At 40.9% G+C, this 18299-nt stretch overlaps 1 protein-coding gene and 1 long non-coding RNA gene across 4 annotated transcripts in view; one reads left to right on the forward strand and one right to left on the reverse strand.

Annotated features, from left to right (window-relative positions):
- Nucleotides 1-9294, forward strand: part of LOC130846643 (uncharacterized) — a 172635-nt gene extending 163341 nt beyond the window's left edge. Inside the window, exon 3 of the long non-coding RNA XR_009051598.1 lies at nt 9042-9294. This is a non-coding gene — a long non-coding RNA (uncharacterized LOC130846643). The remainder of the gene's footprint in view (nt 1-9041) is intronic.
- NPAS3 (neuronal PAS domain protein 3) overlaps nt 1-18299 on the reverse strand; it is an 854881-nt gene that overhangs the window by 65449 nt on the left and 771133 nt on the right. The window lies entirely within an intron of this gene.

The following is an 18299-nucleotide window of genomic DNA, read 5'->3' on the forward strand; positions in this document are numbered from 1 at the left end:
CCAATCACATCAACCTTATTTCTCTTATCAGAGATTCCCATTTTGAATTAAATGAGCTCATTAGTTTTAATCAAAAGCAGAGAGATCAAAACTTAAACGTAAATGCTTTAGATCAGAACTGTCAGTCAGCCGTGCAGTTCTATTTTACTAAAACACAAGATCAGAGACCCTTAGAACCAATTTTTTCTTGTAAGGGATGCCGAGAGCTTGAAGATGCTATATCCCCCTTTTTTTTTCCTTCCTCCCAAGGACAGATTATACATTTAAGGTTAGACTTAATTTATAGCAGTTTTTCATCCTGGTGGAAATGGAAAAGTATGCCAATCTACTAGTGCCCCCTTCACATTTATTGGCCCTGGTCCTCAGAGACTTGAACTAACGTGAAGCCATCAGAATCCACATCACAAACTCAGCCTTAACAATTCAGCGAGAACGTGTTTGCAGCAGCTGAGGAAAAATGCAACTTCCCAGAAAAGCGAACTATGTCTTTTAGGGCTGGGGTCCAGGATACCCTGACCCAGGAAGGAAGGAACCACATAACCGCAGAAAGGTGAATAATTCAGGCATCGTTAGAAATCGTTATCGTTTTTAGTATGTGGAACTGCACAGGTAAACACTTAGTGGGCACTTAAGAGACCCCAGCAAAGGTGCTTCCTGCTGGGTGACAAAACTGGAGACAAGAGCATCGCATGAGCTGTGGAGCCGAACGCTGTGTCCTGCTCTGGCTGGGCAGTGAATACAATACCCCATCCCCCGGCCCCATGTGTTAAATCTCATAGATCTCATGAATCTCATACACAGGAGCAGCGTTCAGTAAACCCAGGATAACTGGTGTGAGAGGAATGCTGAGGTCAGATTTTGCCCCATTGAAGCTGAGACTGAAAAGCTAAATTGGTCCACAAGCTTTCTTTCAGGAGCATGGGGGTTTGGGTGGGGGGTGCTCAGGGAGAAGAGAGAGAGCAGCTTGGAAAAGAGTTTGATTTCTGATAAAGATTTCTGCTTTAATTCCACATGGCCTTCTAGTTCTGAGGACAGGGACAGAAGTAACCTGTCACACTGGCCCTTTCAAAAGATACGTAACAAACTCATTCTCAGCACACACGTACCATGGCCATGTTTCCTCAAGAGCTGGCAAATATGCTCTGGTTATCCCAGCTCTGACAGTGGGGTCTCTCATGTAAAGAGACGTATTATCTGCATGTGACAGACAAGAGCAGCTGCTTTAGAAGAGAAGCTTTCTAAGTGTCTCAGGTGAGAAGCACGGACTGTGATGAAGGTTCTGTTGGGAAAGAGCCAAGGGAGCATGGCCTTGGTGACATGTGATGCGACTGTAGCACTGAATAGAGAAAGGACGTGTGTGTGTTGGGCAGGTGTGAAGAGAGGACAGCGTAGTGAAAAGTATATTTAGGACTGGTGCTCTATAAAAATCGAGGAACCAACCTATGTCAAAAAAGCATTTCAGAATGCTTTCTAGGTATCACATGCTTTTCTGTCAACATTTTGAGACAGGCCATGGTTGCTGCATGATCTGATAAGAAATTTGGGATTCAGAGAAGTTATACCTTGTACCTGAGACAAAGGAGCAACTGATGGGTAAAGCTGGATTAAGTGGTCAAAGCCCAGCTATGGCCAGTTTTGACCTACGAATGATAAACAAGGAGCTGGAAAAGAAAACAAAAACAAGACCCATACAGCTGAAAGCTAGATAAAGCAATAGACTCTTTTTTGGTGAATCTCAAGGGCCTCAACTTTTAAATACATCTAAAGGATCTCAGCTCTTGAAATGTCAGTTTTTGCATATTTTGTGAAATTTACAGAACAATTTATAGCAAAAGCCATAATAATTTTTATGTTGGCAAATGCCACCATAACGTGAGAGCATATCTGTGTTACTCCACCTCTGTTTATGATTCCCTAACTGGTGCTGTAGTTGCTGTTTGCTTATTATTATGAAGGGGCAGGAGGTGGTGAGGAAGGTAGGGAAGGGGGAGGTGGCGAGAACCACCCAGCTCTCACTGGCCAATCCGAGGGCCCTGAAAATTCTGAGCATTTTTGGGACTCTCTCTAGGGTCCCCGCAAGTAGATGAGGCCAAAGCATAAAGAGGGCCTTTCTTTTTAGCACACTAAAAATGTTTGTGGTGTAACCCTAGTGTCAGAGCCTCCCAACTGCTAGCAAATCCTGATGGGGGTGGGAGAGAAAAGTTAAATTTTGAGAAAACTCTGTCACTCCTCAAGTGCGAACAAAGTATTTTTCCTTTTAAAGGAGAAACAGAGCTGGGCTAAGTTATTAAGATAGGAAGTTAAATATACTCTTTCACCACTTCATTGACTACACGAATCTTCTCTTTTTCAGAAATGCTGTGCAAAGCGCAAACAACCAAAATGACCTTCACAAGACGAGGGAAGACATGTTGGTTCATTTTGCAGTTATCTTGATGTAGCCAAGCTGTTTCACTGGCTTAGACTGGTAGCTTTGTTAGATACTGATGTACTTCAGGACTTGACAATGAGTATATGTCAAGTATGTGACGTTATTTCTTTTCTTACAAAAGTCTTCCTATACTTCCTCAGCCACTTGGAAGTTAGGTTTGGTCATGCAGCTTTCTGTGGCCAATGGAATGTGAGCAAAAGTCATGTGTCACTTTCAGGTGGAATTTTCGAGAAGAGCAGGTCACAAGGTGCTACTTTCGCTTTCTCTCTGCTCTGCTGATTTCCAACATTTCAGATGGTGGCTGTTCCACTGGCCTAGGTCTTGGAGGGAGGAAAATGTGGGGCAGAATCTTTAGCCCACCGTCACAGAAACCATCTTTGTTGTAATTTGGGGATTGTTTTATTTACTGCGATGTAACTTAGCCCATACGGACTGATGAAAATACCAAATCTTTATTATTATATAAAAATATATACTGTCCAAGTCTCCCAGATAGTCAGTGGTAGGGCACACAGCCATGACCTGTTTGACTCCAAAGTTCATGATGTGTCCAAGATTATAGTTCTCACATTTATTTATATTCTCATTTTATCTCTCAAGCTAGGGCAGCAGGGTGGAGACAGGTCTAACTTTGATTTCCTATAGTACATAGCATGGTTCCTTATATGTATATAAGATGGAGGACACGAGCGCAGCCCTACTGGGTGGCTACTGTAGCAAGGAACAGAAGCTTCCTACTCACAGTCCCAGGAGTGAGCTTAGATGTGGATCATCTCACCCCAGTCAAGCGTTCAGATGACCATGCTCTGACTGACATCTCCATGGCAACCTCATGAGAGATCCTGAGCTACAACTACTCAGACAAGCTGCTACTGGTTTCCTGACCTATAGAAACTGTGTGAGATATCTTTGATTTTTAAAAATCTGTCAGTATTTGGGGTAATTTTTTATGCAAAGACAGATAATATAACACCCATGTGGAACCTCTTTTTGGAAAAATCATAGCCTTGTTTTGATATGTGACAACCATGTACGTGGTAAAACTCATGTGATTTTGAGAAGGAATGCATTGCTGGAGTGTTAGTACCTGGTGAATTGACATATGTAAGGAAAACTACCTGCAGTGCTGATTTCTGTAAATGGGGTCTCTGTTTTCAAAGCCAAATGCTCAACTGATTTTTTAAAATGTGCAGTTTGCAAAAGGCTTTGCAGGTCAACAGTGTCATCTGCAAAACTGTGGTGTCTTGAAAGGCAGGCTTGATGTCTTGCTTATCTTCTGTTGTATCTATTCCCTGCTCTTCTCCAGCCTTCCCTCATCCCCCCAAGTGCCTAGCATTGTGTCTTACATAAGTAGGCATTCAGGGGCTTCCGTGGCGGTGGAGTGGTTAAGAATCCACCTGCCAATGCAGGGGACACGGATTTGATCCCTGGTCTGGGAAGATCCCACGTGCCACGGAGCAACTAAGCCCGTGTGCCACAACTCCTGAGCCTGTACTCTAGAGCCCATGCTCCACAACAAGAGAAGCCACCACAATGAGAAGTCTGCACACCACAACAAAGAGTAGCCCCCCCCCCACAACTAGATAAAGCCTGCATGCAGCAATGAAGACCCAACACAGCTAATAAATAAACACATACGTACATAAATAAATACATAAATAAATTTATATAAAAAATAAGTAGGCATTCAGTTGGCACGTTGAATAAAGTAATATTCTGATGCTTTCTTTTAAGAAAAATTATTCACTTTATCCCTGCCCATTCTCTCACACCAAACATCTTGTCCCAAGAAATCTTTTTTTTTTTTTGAGGAGAGGGAATCATTATGTCCTCTTCTTGTATTCATCTCTAAGGAAGCATTTTCTGCTAAGCATTTGAGAGTCATGGACCAGTGGGTTTGGTAGTTAAAAGAGGATTGGCCTGATTTTGCCCAGAATTAGAGAATACTTTGTTCTCTGTCATTTGAGAGTTGGTTTGCATCCCACTGGCCTGTCTTCTACCATGTGCCAGGGCGGATTTGAAGGGGGTGATGTGCCTTAGTAAGCTACACTGAGATCCTCGGCCACTCGTGGAGAGGCGTGCTCACTATTTTCTGTGGACCCAAGTTGTACCACCTTTTGAATGTCATGCAAATGCAGTCGCAGCCACTACCCTCTGGCTCAGCCATCAGCCTCTTGTAGCTCAGTGCTTGCTCTGGAGTATGAAGGAAAAGCCGGATTTATTGCAGTCTCATTAGGGCTGATTCCTGCTCCCACTCGGTTGTGAGTCTTCAGCTTTGTTTAGAAACTTGTGAATCATTAACTGAAACTCTAGAGCATAGCTGTGAAAACAATTGTGGTTCAATAATGATGTAATAAACTTCTTTCAAAGTAAAATTAAAAATAATCCGCCAAAAAACGAGGAAAAAATAATAATCTGCCAACCCATGCCACCTGTCAGCACAAGCTCCCCGGCAATGCCTGCCTCAGATGAGAATCGTAATGTGTGAGGTTGGCGTCCAGGTCCCCTGTGCCTGGCCGGGGTTGCTACTTGGGGAGGCTGTCCCCTGAGGGAGGGGAGAGCGTTCAGCTGCCGCCAGCTGCTCCACAGTTGGTGTTTGGATGATACCACTCTGGGGAAATACACACAGTGTCAGAGTCAAGCTGCTACCAGTGGGTGTTTCTGTACACAACTACTAGGCATCAGGAACATTCACGGGGAAAAGCCGGGCATTGTAAAGGTAGCCTTTGAGAGTATGTGACATCCAACATGACCCGTTCTGTAGCAGGCTGTGTACTCCAAAGAACATGCCATATGAATACTGCAAGCGACGGTTTTAAATCTTACTGGAGACTCCCTATAAATGTTGCCACTTGAGGGATCTATTCTGGGAGAAAAATATAGCATGTTCTCCCGGGATGCCGCTTGGATTCCATTACCAATATTGCGTATGGGATCGAGTGTGGCAATGCTTTTATCACGACTATAAAGTGGTTACGAGCCAATTCCTCATATAAAACATACTCAATAACATTGAGGCTTTCTTTTCCCCTTTTCTGTTTCCTTCTTTTATTTCCTTCCTTCCTTTTTTTTTTTTAACGACAAACATGATGTCAGACGAAGGGCATCAGGACTTAGTCTTTGTAGTACAAAACAAAATAACAATACATAAACACCTTTGCGAAGGCGGCTTGAAACCCCATGTTTTCTATTAAAAAGTCATGTTCAATCTTCACTGTTGATAGAACCGAATAGCTAACACAGAGAAACACTGTATATCAGAAAGGTCAATAGTTATTATGAGCTACAAATATATTTTTTTCCATCCTTCAGGCTGTTTAGCGCATATCACAGCATGAGCAGCTGTCTTCTTTAATGCTTTTAAAATTAGAATCCCAAAGAGGAAGAAAAAATTATGGTTGCAATGATTGCTCTTTGCTTTTGTAAGTTTACTTTAATATACTATTTTATATACATGAATCTTCCCGTGTAGCCTATCCATGGGGCAGTAACTGGCTGCCAGCATCGAGCTGAACTGCCATGTTTATTTTCTTAGCATTCTGGCCAAATCTCCATCTCAGGCGCAGATGTTGTCGACATACCATATTTTCAAAAGGAGTCACATAGAAGAGTCTGGTTACAGAGGCACTTGCAAACACACACATACGCATTCTGCCTTTTCCTTGCTTTAAAGCTCTGTGACTAACTACAACAATGCCATGTGATGAGAAACAGTTATGCAGCCCTGGTGAAAAAATCAGGCAGTGATTCAAATCATAGACACACAAAGTATCACTCTCCACTTGCAGGCAGTGAGGATTAAGAGGGCACCTTTTAGGTTGTTAAAGGTTGATCTTCTGCCTGTGCCTGGAACTCCTGGTCCTTACTCAGCACATAGCCCTAAAGACAATCAGTTTTTTTGTTTTTTTTTTTTATTGGCTGCATTGGGTTTTCATTGCTGCACACGGGCTTTCTCTAGTTGCTGAGAGCGGGGGCTACTCTTCATTGTGGTGCACAGGCTCCTCATTGCAGTGGCTTCTCTTGTTGTGGAGCACGGGCTCTAGGCACGTGGGCTTCAATAGTTGCAGCACGTGGGCTCAATAGTTGTGGCTCACGGGCTCTAGAGCACAGACTCCACTGTTTCGGCGCATGGGCTTAGTTGCTCCATGGCATGTGGCATCTTCCCAGAGCAGGGCTCGAACCTGTGTCCCCTGCATTGGCAGGCAGATTCTTAATCACTGCGCCACCTAGGAAGTCTGACAATGAGTATTTTAATAGCACATGTAAGCACATACCGGATGTTATAGCTCGCTCAGTCTTTGTTCAGTTATTTACATTAAATACGTAGTGAGTATCTATAATGAGCTGGGACTGTTTATAACAGTGCTTACATTTGGGAGGAGGGGAAAATATGTAACAGTTTCTGGTAGTGATTAATGCTCTAAAGAAGAGCCATGCAGGGTAAGGGGCTAGCGAGTGATGAGGGCCATGTTTTGGTTGTGTGGTCACAGGAAACTAAGGCATGTGGATATCAGGGTGAAGATGCCACACCTCTGGGCTCAGGATTCAAGCTGCAACTTCATCAGTCCACATTGGGAAATAGCTTTTCAGAAAACGATTATTTGGATAGCTATGCACCAGTGACGATGAAATTCTAGAAATGTTATCCTTTGGGCCTTTGTCCAAAATTAAAATAAGTGATACGCTAAAGATGAATAATTTAACACGTAGGAAGCTAAGGGAAGAGTTACTAAGAATTGTCCAGAGTGTCCAGTATCTCCCAGATGAACCTATTGGCTTTGTTATTTCTTTGGGGATCTCCTGAGAGAGCAACTTCCATAGAAAAGTGGGATAAAGATTGAGTAAATAAGTGATATACTTCTCTTCGGTGAATTCTGGTGGTGAAAATAAAGAGAGCTGAGTATATTTATTGATGGAGGGGACTGAGTTTAAAGTTGTCTCTATTAGAAATGCTAATTGAAGAATTTAAATCTTAAAGGATATTTCATCAGTAACAGAGAAAGAGAGGTGAGCCTCTGAAATGGGGGGAAGGAAAAAAAGGATGAGTGAAAAAGGGAGAGAGGGGAGGGTGATGGGAACCAGGTTGAACAACTTAATCTCAATAGAGTAAAGGTTGCTGAGTTAAAGGAAGAGGGAGAAGGAGAGGATTCTGCAAGTGAAAAAGCTGTGGAGCAGCCCACGTGGGCAAAGCAAGTTAGAATCAATAGAAAATAAGCAATAAGATTACACAGTGGTTAGAAGTTGCATGGCTTAAATTCAAGCACACTGATTTTCTAGGGTACCATAATAATAATGGCTTTGTGGTTTTTCCAGGCAATGCTCAGGACAGTGGGCTTTTCCCAGGGATGGGAACCAGCTCAATGGGAATGAAAGAAAGACAACAGAGTGAGGGACTCCAAAGGATTAAGAGACAAGCAAGTGAGAATGGAGAGAGTGATGAGCTGGGGAATAGGAAAGAATGATGGGGGTAGGGGTGGGCTGGGGGTGGTGACATGGGTGAGACAGCCAGTAAGGGAGGCTTTGTTCCCAGAATGATTTGTGAGAATGCCATTTGTTGCTTTTGAACAAGTTTATCTTTTTTATCTCTATTTTTCTATGTTCATAGAAAATTTGGAAGATATGCAAAAGTATAAATAAGAAAAAAAAATCCCTAAGTAACCTTATCACCCAGCTACAGTCACTATTAACACCATGTTTTGCTGCTGCTTTATTTACTACTTATTTATATATTTATTTCAAAATTGGGATCATACCTGAGTATCTCCCACATTTTTTAATGTTAAAAAAGTCACAGCTCACTATGTTATAATATCTGGGCTTTTATTAGACACTGTTTGGGAAATAAAAGGATGTTGAGGCTCTAGTGGCCTTGGTTACAAGGCAGCTTTAAAAATAAGAAATGGGTGTACCTGCATATACCCATATCAGTTCATCACTTTCAAACACACTATTTTTTCCTGGCTGTTTAATATTCCATTGCATGGTGATACATTTCTTTGAAATTAATCTTCCTTCAACTTTCTTATCACTTCTTAGGGTGGATTTCTAGAAAAAGTATTACTGGGTCAAAGAACATAAGCTTTTTTAAAAAGCTAATATGTACAAATTGTTTTCCAGAAAAGCTGTGCTGTGTATCAGTGTGCATGTTTATCAGCAATGTTTGATGATGTTCATATTAATTGTCATCTTAATATTTGTTCTTTTTTTTGATAAAAATATTAAATTAGTAGAAGGTACTCTGAAAAGCAATATATAAAAATATCTTATGTGTTTAATTTGCATTTTTATTTCTAATGAAGTTGAATAATGTCAATACATACTGGCCATTTGAATTTTTTCAGTGACTCATATATTTATGTCCTCTATTTTCCAATTGAGTTTTTGTCTGTTTCTTATCAATTTTAATAAGATACTTATATATATTAAGGATACTATCTTTGCCATATTTCTTGAAAATATTTCCTTTTTTTGCCTTTTACTTCTGTTTATGATGTTCATTGATACATATGTTTTTTAATTTTATATACAGAACTCTATACATCTTTCCCTTTGTAACTTCTTTAGTTGCTCTCATACCTTAGAAAAGTTTTCTCTATTTTTTTTCGAACAGATACTTGGCATTTTAAAAATGAAGCATGGTTAAAGGTCAAGGAATGGCTGTGCCAATGGGTGGCTCAAGAAACAAGTTTGTTGAGTTTTGGCAGTCAAGGAAATGTGTGTGGAATCCTTACCCATCCTGGAAACTCTGACACTGGCATCTGTTGCCTCCTGGTGGAGACGGCTGCACAGACCTCAGAGCACGAGTCTTCACCATTGAGGAAGGTGGATGGAAGGTGTGGGTGTTGACGGAAAGAGACACTGAAAACAGGTAAAGAATGCTGCTTTTTTTTTTTTTTTTTTTTGAGGAAGTTTTTAAGTGTTGATGTTGGGGAAATGGTGCGGAAGTGGCAGTGGGAGTGCCGGATGATAACCCTTGCTCTTTCATTTTGGGAGAATCGGAAGCATAGGATTGAATCGTGACCTCTGTTAAGAATGAGTTTCAAGAGTTGTGGGCTCCAAGGGAGAAGGGTTTCAATAAATGTGAAGAGGCAGAAGTGAGGTTTATGGAAAAGATGGTGGCCATCACAGTTGAGGGTTCCCAGATGAAAATACAGGACACCTTGTTAAATTTGAATTTTAGATCAACAATGACTGCTGTTTTTTAGTATGACCCAAATACTGCATGTACATTTCAAATTTAATTGGGAATTCTGTATTTTTCTTTGTTAACTCTGGCATCCTGCTTATGGAAGAATGAGGACTCTGTGGCACTGAGGAAGGGGTCCGTGTGAGAGAGTCACGTGGTTAGCGGGAATGAAGAATGGAGGAGTTTAGGAGATTGGCCTGGGATACATTTGTTTGACACAGAAAAAGTTCTGAATGGCTGGAACTTTCTCATCAGAGAGTGTTACAGAACCCGGCAATAATTGAAAATCCAAGTGAATGTTGGTGTGATGGTGTGGCTTTTTCAAAACTGCCTTCTCAGATATGGGGTCCAGCACAATGGCCCATTTTTATTTTCCTGTGTGAACATGTGTGTTCTGGGGGGTAGAGGACAGTGTGGGTTGGTAGGTCTCTACAAATGTCTCCTGAGTCAGTATCTTCTGCTAATTTATTATTTTTTTTTATCATACAGGAGGAATTTGACTAGGTAGCTAGAATTTGTTGGTTTTCTTATGGCTCTATTCCAGCACATCTTGAAGTAGTTATTTTTCAAAATGTTTTCAGGTCGAAGTGCTGTAACAAATCCATCATCAATAAAGAATTGAGATTTACTTATTTATTGGAGAATATTCTTAGTAACATTATTTCTACTTTGCAATAATTATCTCCCAGAATAATCTGATAATGCTCTATATCTGCTATTTTGCTAACAAATGTCTATTTTTGACATCTTTAATTAAGCAAATTTTCCTTTCTCTTATAATCCCAGTAAGTTTCAATGACCACTGCTCCATCTCAGTAGCTTACACAAAGTCTCTAATCCCTTGACAGAAGTAGCCCTGCTTTGCTGTGAGGAAGACAGAGCTCCATCCTGAGGACCCTGGTCAGCTCATATACATGTAGGCATCATTTCCATATCCAAACTTGATGTTAGGTCATCTGAATACTGTCTTCAAGGTTATGCATAGTCTTCCCAAGTGATGAGGATAAAAAAGCAGCCATTTTTCAATGATTCTATGTATGTTGTTCGCAATGAGCTTTGTTGTAGAATTACCCTTTTTCCTTCAATTTAAAAATATAAAGGCTATTTATTGCTAATGGTGATGGTGAAAGTGGGATAGAAGCAGCCTTTTCTCAACCTGGGTGCAAAGCAAATGTGTTGATACTATATAATTACTGACCCCTTTCCTACTTCACACCTAATGATGTGCTCGATATTTTTAACATCAACACTTTAGCATTATATCAGATGGCATCTGGGACTGAACTGTATACTCTATAACGCCAACTGATGAAAGACTGGCACTGCATATCTCCTGTTGCCTGGTAGCAGAACGCTCCCACCTCATTCGTCATAACTGTTTTGTGGTTAATCCCCTCCACAGCAGGGACTCCAGGTACTTACGGTTGCCCTTGCTCTAAGTCTTCAATTATTTGACCTTACCGGAGAATGAATCCATCTATAACAGTAGGCTCTCCTTTGCCCACTTCTCCATTTTATTATTGCATTTATTTCTGACAAACTCTATTTGCATGTCATTAGTAAAGTCCTTAGTATTTTTTAATAGCTTGAGAAGCTGCATTTTAGAAATGACATAACGGTTCAGATCATATACCCAGAGGAAATGCCCCTCTCGTGATGCTTATTCTCATGTTTGACTCAGAGATATGCCTGCGTTCTTTAGTTTCCTCCTGAATCACTTCAGTTACAAGCCAAACCAAATACATCCAGATAAGTTTCCCTGAGATAGCAAATCATTTATTCATAAAACACTTGCGATCGAGCGCTCTTTTATTCTGTAGAGAGGCTTTAGAATATTTTCCACTTGTCGCACAAATAATGCACAGGTATTGTAATGATTACTGGTATTAATTGTTTACATGGGAGACAGTACTGAATTTCCTTTTTCTGATAAGTGTCACATATTATTCTTTCGGTGCTAAAATCATATTACATTCTTTAAATTATCAAGATCTAATATACTTGACAAACTAGCTTATATCTAAAATGGAAGCTAAAATACATAAAAGCCAACCTAGAAAGGTCTTTATTCTGAAAGCTATGTCTTGCCCTTCAAAGTTTTTTGGTTGACACTAATAACCAACATCTACAATCCTTACTCGAAAAGGCGAATGCCTCTCCCCAACCAGGTAAAATAGCAGTGTGCATGTAAGCAATTTAGGGGAAGGCAGAAGTAGCCTTAAAGGGGAAACAAGGGCAAAGAAGAAATTATCTTTCTACCAAGAGAATGAGTTTACTTTAAAAAGAATATTCTCTTACACAGTTTGAAGCCTAACATTTTAGGAGATGCATAGAAGTCCGAAAACATGAAATCATTAGTAACAATCCTATGTTGACAATTATTTTCCTTTCTCTTTGTGGCTTGTTAGGGAAGAAAGAAAGCATTTAGATACACGCAGGACATGTAAGTAATCTCAGTAAGATGATATTCTTGGGATTTTCCATATTTATATATCTTTTTCCTACATTGTATTTTCACTACCCAAGAGCCCTGGCTGTTATTTTTTTCCCGAAGTCTGAAGATCACCCCATGGATTAACAAATGATTGAGGATTCTCTCTTAAAAGACTCTTTAAAAAACTGTCAGAATCAGCCTGAGACAAAGATTTATTATGAACTATTTAAAGGGCTTAATATATGTATCCCCAATGAGCCCTTGGAGCAAACTAAAAAGGAAGAGTGGAATTCTCAAAGAATAGGAAAAATTCTCCAATGCCCCACTTTCTTCACACCATGATTACTGTTTACTCAAAGGATAAAATGCCTAACCTGTCACACAAAGTCTTCAGAAGCCATAGTCCTGCTGATGTACAGTAAAAACAAAACAATGAAGACCGACAGTAATGTGCTTGAGAAAGGCAGCTGTAATTTACTTCCTAACCTGTTCACTAACACACTAATGTGGCTACATCTTGTAGCAGGAGCTGATCCCTGACCCACACAGCAATCAAACAACCACCCGAGTGTTGGCTGTCACAGAAGCTGGGACTGTCACCTTAATTATACGCTCCCGGATAACAAACCTTCCCTTAATGAGCAACTTTTCTCTGACGTGCATCCCAGCTCACCCCTTCTGTCCTTGAAAAGGCCCATTGTAGATCACTGCGGTTGGAATTTGTGAAGCATATTCATAAGCATTCTTCCTAACAGGTAATAAATACTACCTGAACAGGCTGTTTGCTTTATGAGAATGCCAAGATATAATTAAAATTATAGGCTTGCACTCCTGGGAGGCTCTGGAGAAGAATCACTCAAGACTGAAGGGAAACTTTTCAGTGCACTTAGACCCACGCTTTTCTCTTTTCATATCGGTAATATGATAATCTTTATTGTCAGGACTATTTTATTTTCTTTGGGATTTATATTTGGCAATGAGTTTCCCACCCTCCCCCCCCCCCCACCACGCTTCATTGATATGATTTCTGCACTAGTGTTCCTTCTTCCTAGACATGGGATTTCTTTATTTCCCTCTCATTATAACATCCCCAATTCTGCTCTGATCTGCTGACAATACCCCAACAACCAACACAGGCATATTAGGAGGGTCTTACAGGGAGGTGTTATAGGTACAGTCATCCCTGGGATCCACGGGGGATTTGTTTGAGGAGGCCCTCCTCCCCCCATGAACACCAAAACCCAGGGATGCTCAAGTCCCTTATATAAAATGTCATAGCACAGTCGGCCCTTGGTATCCAAAGGTTCCGTCCACATCTGGTTGAAACCGCAGCTGTGGAAGCTGCGGATATGGAGGGCTGACTCCACCTAGAGCAGAGATAGCTCCTCTCTATGGCAAGAAGACCTTTAGCATTGAGAACAAATAGCCGAGAGAATCTTAAATATAAAGATTTACTTCCCTATATCACTAGCTTAGTGCTGGGTTATGTAAGGCTAATGGCATAGATTGGCGACTCAGTGCAGAAAGGGAAAGGACTTGGAGACCAGATTCATTGGTTCTATTTTGATTTTATTTTACTTTCTTTATGACTTGGATTCTTTTCCTTTTCCCCTCATATGGGCAGATATGTCTCCCCTGCAAAACAATTTTAGTAATGTTTGATAAGATACATAGTAATACGTATAGTATTTAGAGAACGCAATTGCAATCACCTGAAATTGCCGTGTACAGTGGAATACAAGGACTAATCCATGTAAGTCACATCTCTTGGCACGTGATGAGCCCTGAGTAAATGCCAGCTTTTATGGTTGTAGTTGGGACTGCTAAGATCTCTGCAGGCTGGTTCTAACATCTACTTTTAGGACTATTGGGTGGATCAAGGGGCAGGAATGGATAGTGATGGTCAGGAGTCCCCCGGTCTCAGAGCAGAAAATCCTGTCCTGGAAGAACAACAGTGGTGCCCTTGGCCAGGAGGACGGCCACAGCATGGAGAGCAGCGCCTTGGGCGAGGTGCGGCAATGCCTTGGAGTTCGGAAGCTTGAGTTCTAGGTTTGGCTTCGCAACTGAAAAGCTCTACAGTCTCAAGTCAATCATGTATCTCTCCTCCACCTACTCCCTTATCCCTGTGAAGCCCACGATATTACATGGCTTACCCAACATCAGGAGGCTGCTGGGAGAATCAAATAAATCCACATGAAGGACAGGCTTGATGCATGTACGTTACATGTGAGCAGCAAACATTTGTTGCGTACTTATGAGGGACCTGGTGTTGGAATACCACATCCAATGTGAGTCTTATTAATATCGGGGCAAAAAAACCAAACTATTGACATGTTACTATTTTGTTCTCAAAATTCATATATTCACTAACATTCCTGGTTGTACTATAATCATTAACATGACTTTGGGTAAAAGATTTCTAGGCTGATAAATTTCCGAAATGGATAGGTATCATGAACCTGACTGAGAGGTGGTAAGAAAATTTTACAGTCACTGGTTTTACTAGAAAGTGCTACAGAATAAATGTGAACAGGAAAAATGCAAATGCGAATGAGGAGAGGAGAGAATTAAACAGGGAATAAAAATGAGGAGGAAGAAAGATGTAGGGTACTAAGAAAGAAACCAGAGAGGGAGGTCTGAAAAGCTGAGTACAAAGGGCTAAGAGGATGAGAAAAACACATACAGATTCTACAGATGCAGCAACAGTAAAAGGTACAAAACAGGAATCTCGAAATACTGAGAAAGGGGAAAAAAGAGTGGAAGGAATAGGAGAGTTATTCTTAAGACCACAGGGTAGTTTTGAGTTTGCAAAACAGCTGCTGGTTCTTGGCTGCATGTGCCAATGACCTGTGCTTCCCGAAACCAAAAAAACCGAAGAAGCGTGAATTAACTCCTATTTGGAGTTTTTAAAAAGCAAATCATTACAAAAGCAGGTATCCTAACATTTGCAATGTTATGATTTTAAATCCACATGCTGGGTGATAGGCTAGATTTTCTTAATAGCCATTTTATTTTGTGCATAGCAGGTCTGAGGTACGGGGAATTAGGATTAATGCCAGGTGATTTACATACACATTTAATTTAGTTGTCACAACACTCTCTGAGATCAGCTCTTTTATTTTTCCCATTTTAAGGAGGATCCATTGTCTATGACCACCCACGCTAAAATACCCACAATTGCTTCTATAGCATTGTTTAAACTAAATCTAGATTTATTAGTTGTAATTTACTTAGAGATCTTTAGCTTTTTTTCATTTTTGGAGGTAATACATTTCAGCGTGTTCTGGTACATGGAAAGAAGTGTGTGAGAAGGTGGGCAAAAGGATACTAGGTATTTGGAGTGATTTTAATTTTTACTTAATTTTTAAGATTTTATGAAATGTACACGTATTATTCTACAATATCTATCTCTGTGCGCTATGTTTGTGTGTTTAAAGGGCTGGTGCTTGTACTGTCCACAACTTTCCCCAATGAGTCTGCTTCTGCTTGCTCTGGCAGTTGAGATATCAGGGAAAAGTTAGTATTGAACACCAGTACTGAGAGGGCCGAACTTACTGCCTATCAGAGAGAAGGACTCAGTTTGCCTTTGCAGCTGAACTCTAGGTTTCCTTTCTATCTTATGCCACTGAGAAACGTCTCTCTCTGAGATTTTTTTTTTTGAGAGGGGGAGAGAACATGATCAGAAGAAAAGTGCCAGAGAATGCTTAGGTTATTTGACAGTCCCTACGTTTGTATAAATCCTATGGTGGTTTTCAAACAGGTGAAGGTTTCTCTGGCAAATCCCTTCTAACTACATCAACTCCCCTCTCCTCTCTAGCTTTCTAGTGCTGTCATTTTATGAGCTAGCCCTTTCCAGAAACATGCTTTCAAAAATGTTTAAAGAGCCATATTTCTGCCCTTAAGTGTTCTGTGACACATTTAAATATAACAGACCAACTTTATAAAAGAATGAATGAAAAGCCTAAAAATTATGTGCGAAGATAAGAAACAAGAAAATGTTAAGGCAGTGCCCTGTAGCAGGTGGCAAGGAAGGGTGCAGAAAAGGACCGAGGAAGATAAGCCAATGCATGGAGAGGGCAGCTACAGGGAACAACAGAAACGAAAAGGAAAAGTAAGAGCGAAGAAGGGTCAGAAGGAGCAAGAGAAAAACCCCTCAATGTAAAAGGAAGAGGTGGAATTCCACATCTACGAGGCACCTAGAACATGCAAATTAATAAAGACAGAAAATACAGTAGAGGTTCCCAGCAGCTCGGGGGAGGGGCCGAGGGGGAGCACTTGTTTCACGGGTACAGAGGTTCTGTCTAGGATGATGGAGGAGTTCTGGAGATGGACGGTGATGGTGGCACAGTATCAATGTACTTAATGCTACTGAACTGGACACTTAAACATGGCCAAAGTGGTCACTTCTGTGTCACATATACGAGGGTGAGTCAAAAATTATCTGCGCTCCGGTTATACTAAAACTGCTATAAATTTTACAGCCAGAGTACGGATCATTTTCAACTCACCCTTGTATTTTACCACAAAAAAAGAGACTACCACTTATACTGATGAAAAATGACATGATACCAATGAGGGGAAAAAAAAGGAAAAGAAATAAATGTAAATGGAGAAGGAGAAAAACAGGATAGGGAAGAACAGAGAAGCAAAGCACGGAAGGAATGGAAAACTCTGGTTCCCATCAAGGCTGAGGGGAAATAGTATCTGGTGTACCACCGTTCAGTTATTTATTCATTCAGAAAATATGTATGAGGTACTTACACTCTGCGGGGCACTGGGGATACAGAAATAAATTACATAGATGACTGTCCTTGTTTTCAAGGAGTGTCTGTGTAGCGACTGGTTACAAAGATCAATGAGACATTGTCTTGCCCTCAAGGAGTTCATGGTCCGTGCTTATCTAACTTTATTTCATAGATAAGTCAGTGTATTCAATGAGGTCCAGCCCTCCGCCAGTGCAGGAGGAGGCTGGAACTGCAGCCCAAGTTAAACATAGATTGGTCCTGGTACCACAAGCCCATTCCAGCACGCACTTAGAGAGCTAGATGATCTCGAACAATCTCCCCATGTGTAGCAAGGAAAATGAGAGGAGAGGAGGGTAAGCGATTTGTCTAGGTTTACCCCACCCCCAGGCACAGAGTCGGGAGCACAACCCCAGTTTCCTGACTCCCAGCACAACCCTCATTTGATTAATATAGATTAAAAAGGTTGGAAAGAAAAAAGAAAACCCTTGATTTGTAATCAGAACAATAAAGGTGATTCACACAGTTCCACTGAGTGCCAAGGACTTATTGAAATAAAATCAGAGAGGGTTTAATTTCAAGGACTCAAAGGTCATTATTTTATAGGACAGCAACCAATCATATAAATATCAGGATAAAGAAGGCACAGTCAGAGCCCGATGACAAACACAAGGCAGAAACTGTTCCAGGGTGACTAATGCAATAATATTGAGGAATGTCACAGGTCCCTATTATAGTCAAAGTCACTTTAACTAATTGGCTCAGGCTATAAAAACATACAATCTGGGTCAAATGACACTGCTGAACGAAGCTTCTCCGCTCAGACATTATCTTAAATCAAAGCCTCCCAATAAGAAGGCAAGAGACAAAGAGAATGTCCAGCTTTGTGGGAGATCATGAGAGATTTTAAAACTGCAAAACAGCAGCCAGCTTATGTGTCTACGGACAATGATGATAACATTGGACAATGATGATAACATCCTTTCGTCCTTGGTATTGCCTCATACTTCAGAAGCGTCTGCTATTTCAAAGGCTACTATGGGATTTCATTGACTCTAAGACATCATCAATTTAAGGTACCCCATCCTTTCATGAAGCACTAAGAAAAAAATACTGCCAATTATAGAATCATGAGATAACAGTGATTGCAAGATGCACCCCAAAGTTAGAGATGATAAAATGTGGGGGAGATATAGAATCAATGACAAGATATTTATCCTGACTCAGGATTAAGTTTGATAATTATCTCTCGTTTTTAAAAAGGGGAAAAAAATCAAGGAATGTAGTCCGCACTATTGATTGCTTACCCAAGACTCTTCCTGTCCTTTTTTCCTTAAAAATACCCTACTCCCTGCACCTCCCCCTCCCCCTCTCTCCACGGGCATTTATCTCTCCTGCGTACAGATCTCCCCCCGCCCAGCTACATTACTCAGGGGAAGCGAGCTCAGCCCCAGGCATGAATCATGATTGGTTAAAGCCACTGTGGGTCTAGTTGCCTACAACTGG

The sequence above is a fragment of the Hippopotamus amphibius genome, chromosome 2 (assembly GCF_030028045.1).
Source record: "Hippopotamus amphibius kiboko isolate mHipAmp2 chromosome 2, mHipAmp2.hap2, whole genome shotgun sequence".
Lineage (NCBI taxonomy): Eukaryota > Metazoa > Chordata > Mammalia > Artiodactyla > Hippopotamidae > Hippopotamus > Hippopotamus amphibius.